This window comes from Oncorhynchus keta, chromosome 35 (genome assembly GCF_023373465.1).
Source record: "Oncorhynchus keta strain PuntledgeMale-10-30-2019 chromosome 35, Oket_V2, whole genome shotgun sequence".
In the NCBI taxonomy this organism is placed as follows: domain Eukaryota; kingdom Metazoa; phylum Chordata; class Actinopteri; order Salmoniformes; family Salmonidae; genus Oncorhynchus; species Oncorhynchus keta.
In genome coordinates, this window is record NC_068455.1 from 78,890,034 (window position 1) to 78,894,275 (window position 4,242).

General features: G+C 41.5%; 1 long non-coding RNA gene across 1 annotated transcript in view; it reads right to left on the reverse strand.

The window, feature by feature from the left end:
- Positions 1 to 420: 420 nt before the first annotated feature.
- Positions 421 to 4,242, reverse strand: part of LOC127916314 (uncharacterized) — a 3,823-nt gene continuing 1 nt past the window's right edge. The window contains exons 1-3 of the long non-coding RNA XR_008094332.1: positions 4,181 to 4,242; positions 2,664 to 2,732; positions 421 to 483 (exon numbers count right to left, since the gene is read on the reverse strand). The exon at positions 4,181 to 4,242 is cut by the window's right edge and continues 1 nt beyond it. This is a non-coding gene — a long non-coding RNA (uncharacterized LOC127916314). The remainder of the gene's footprint in view (positions 484 to 2,663; positions 2,733 to 4,180) is intronic.

The window sequence follows — 4,242 nt, forward strand, 5'->3', positions numbered from 1 at the left end:
GACCTATAGGGTAAGATAGAACCTATAGGACCTATAGGGTAAGAGAAGAACCTATAGGACATATAGGGTAAGAGGAGAACCTATAGGGTAAGAGGAGGACCTATAGGGTAAGAGGAGAACCTATAGGGTAAGTGAAGAACCTACAGGACCTATAGGGTTAGAGAATAACATATAGGACCTATAGGGTAAGAGAAGAACCTATAGGGTAAGAGGAGAACCTATAGGACCTATAGGGTAAGAGAAGAACCTATAGGGTAAGAGGAGAACCTATAGGACCTATAGGGTAAGAGACGAACCTATAGGGTAAGAGGAGAACCTATAGGGTAAGAGGAGAACCTATAGGACCTATAGGGTAAGAGGAGAACCTATAGGGTAAGATGAGAACCTATAGGACCTATAGGGTAAGAGAAGAACCTATAGGGTAAGAGGAGAACCTATAGGGTAAGAGAAGAACCTATAGGACATATAGGGTAAGAGGAGAACCTATAGGGTAAGAGGAGAACCTATAGGGTAAGAGAATAACCTATAGGACATATATGCAAGAGGAGAACCTATAGGACCTATAGGGTAAGAGAAGAACCTATAGGGTAAGAGGAGAACCTATAGGACCAATAGGGTAAGACAAGAACCTATAGGACCTATAGGGTAAGAGAAGAACCTATAGGACCTATAGGGTAAGAGAAGAACCTATAGGACCTATAGGGTAAGAGAAGAACCTATAGAACATATAGGGTAAGAGAAGAACCTATAGGGTAAGAGAAGAACCTATAGGACCTATAGGGTAAGAGAAGAACCTATAGGACCTATAGGGTAAGAGAAGAACCTATAGAACATATAGGGTAAGAGGAGAACCTATAGGACCTATAGGGTAAGAGAAGAACCTATAGGACCTATAGGGTAAGAGAAGAACCTATAGGACCTATAGGGTAAGAGAAGAACCTATAGGACATATAGGGTAAGAGAAGAACCTATAGGACCTATAGGGTAAGAGAAGAACCTATAGGACATATAGGGTAAGAGAAGAACCTATAGGGTAGAGAGGAGAACCTATAGGACCTATAGGGTAAGAGAAGAACCTATAGGACCTATAGGGGTAAGAGAAGAACCTATAGGACCTATAGGGTAAGAGAAGAACCTATAGGACATATAGGGTAAGAGAATAACCTATAGGACCTATAGGGTAAGAGAGAACCTATAGGACATATAGGGTAAAAGAAGAACCTATAGAACATATAGGGTAAGAGGAGAACCTATAGGACCTATAGGGTAAGAGAAGAACCTATATGACCTATAGGGTAAGAGAAGAACCTATAGGGTAAGAGGAGAACCTATAGGACCTATAGGGTAAGAGAAGAACCTATAGGACATATAGTGTAAGAGGAGAACCTATAGGACCTATAGGGTAAGAGAAGAACCTATAGGGTAAGAGGAGAACCTATAGGACCTATAGGGTAAGAGTAGAACCTATAGGACCTATAGGGTAAGAGAAGAACCTATAGGACATATAGGGTAAGAGGAGAACCTATAGGGTAAGAGGAGGACCTATAGGACCTATAGGGTAGAGGAGAACCTATAGGGTAAGTGAAGAACCTACTGGACCTATAGGGTAAGAGAATAACCTATAGGACCTATAGGGTAAGAGAAGAACCTATAGGGTAAGAGGAGAACCTATAGGACCTATAGGGTAAGAGAAGAACCTATAGGGTAAGAGGAGAACCTATAGGACCTATAGGGTAAGAGAAGAACCTATAGGGTAAGAGGAGAACCTATAGGACCTATAGGGTAAGAGAATAACCTATAGGGTAAGAGGAGAACCTATAGGGTAAGAGGAGAACCTATAGGACCTATAGGGTAAGAGGAGAACCTATAGGGTAAGAGGAGAACCTATAGGACCTATAGGGTAAGAGAAGAACCTATAGGGTAAGAGGAGAACCTATAGGACCTATAGGGTAAGAGAATAACCTATAGGACCTATAGGGTAAGAGAAGAACCTATAGGACATATAGGGTAAGAGAAGAACCTATAGAACATATAGGGTAAGAGGAGAACCTATAGGACCTATAGGGTAAGAGAAGAACCTATATGACCTATAGGGTAAGAGAAGAACCTATAGGGTAAGAGGAGAACCTATAGGACCTATAGGGTAAGAGAAGAACCTATAGGACATATAGTGTAAGAGGAGAACCTATAGGACCTATAGGGTAAGAGAAGAACCTATAGGGTAAGAGGAGAACCTATAGGACCTATAGGGTAAGAGTAGAACCTATAGGTCCTATAGGGTAAGAGAAGAACCTATAGGACATATAGGGTAAGAGGAGAACCTATAGGGTAAGAGGAGGACCTATAGGACCTATAGGGTAAGAGGAGAACCTATAGGGTAAGTGAAGAACCTATAGGACCTATAGGGTAAGAGAATAACCTATAGGACCTATAGGGTAAGAGAAGAACCTATAGGGTAAGAGGAGAACCTATAGGACCTATAGGGTAAGAGAAGAACCTATAGGGTAAGAGGAGAACCTATAGGACCTATAGGGTAAGAGAAGAACCTATAGGGTAAGAGGAGAACCTATAGGGTAAGAGGAGAACCTATAGGACCTATAGGGTAAGAGGAGAACCTATAGGGTAAAGGAGAACCTATAGGACCTATAGGGTAAGAGAAGAACCTATAGGGTAAGAGGAGAACCTATAGGGTAAGAGAAGAACCTATAGGGCATATAGGGTAAGAGGAGAACCTATAGGGTAAGAGGAGAACCTATAGGGTAAGAGAATAACCTATAGGACATATAGGGTAAGAGGAGAACCTATAGGACCTATAGGGTAAGAGAAGAACCTATAGGGTAAGAGGAGAACCTATAGGACCAATAGGGTAAGACAAGAACCTATAGGACCTATAGGGTAAGAGAAGAACCTATAGGACCTATAGGGTAAGAGAAGAACCTATAGGACCTATAGGGTAAGAGAAGAACCTATAGAACATATAGGGTAAGAGAAGAACCTATAGGGTAAGAGAAGAACCTATAGGACCTATAGGGTAAGAGAAGAACCTATAGGACCTATAGGGTAAGAGAAGAACCTATAGAACATATAGGGTAAGAGGAGAACCTATAGGACCTATAGGGTCTTAGAAGAACCTATAGGACCTATAGGGTAAGAGAAGAACCTATAGGACCTATAGGTAAGAGAAGAACCTATAGGACCTATAGGGTAAGAGAAGAACCTATAGGACCTATAGGGTAAGATAAGAACCTATAGGACCTATAGGGTAAGAGAAGAACCTATAGGGTAAGAGAAGAACCTATAGGACCTATAGGGTAAGAGAAGAACCTATAGGGTATGAGGAGAACCTATAGGACCTATAGGGTAAGAGAAGAACCTATAGGACCTATAGGGTAAGAGAAGAACCTATAGGACATATAGGGTAAGAAGAACCTATAGAACATATAGGGTAAGAGGAGAACCTATAGGACCTATAGGGTAAGAGAAGAACCTATATGACCTATAGGGTAAGAGAAGAACCTATAGGGTAAGAGGAGAACCTATAGGACCTATAGGGTAAGAGAAGAACCTATAGGACATATAGCGTAAGAGAAGAACCTATAGGACCTATAGGGTAAGAGAAGAACCTATAGGGTAAGAGGAGAACCTATAGGACCTATAGGGTAAGAGAAGAACCTATAGGACATATAAGGTAAGAGGAGAACCTATAGGGTAAGAGAAGAACCTATAGGACATATAGTGTAAGAGGAGAACCTATAGGGTAAGAGGAGAACCTATAGGACCTATAGGGTAAGAGAAGAACCTATAGGGTAAGAGGAGAACCTATAGGACCTATAGGGTAAGAGTAGAACCTATAGGACCTATAGGGTAAGAGAAGAACCTATAGGACATATAGGGTAAGAGGAGAACCTATAGGGTAAGAGGAGAACCTATAGGACCTATAGGGTAAGAGGAGAACCTATAGGGTAAGTGAAGAACCTATAGGACCTATAGGGTAAGAGAATAACCTATAGGACCTATAGGGTAAGAGAAGAACCTATAGGGTAAGAGGAGAACCTATAGGACCTATAGGGTAAGAGAAGAACCTATAGGGTAAGAGGAGAACCTATAGGACCTATAGGGTAAGAGAAGAACCTATAGGGTAAGAGGAGAACCTATAGGACCTATAGGGTAAGAGAAGAACCTATAGGGTAAGAGGAGAACCTATAGGGTAAGAGGAGAACCTATAGGACCTATAGGGTAAGA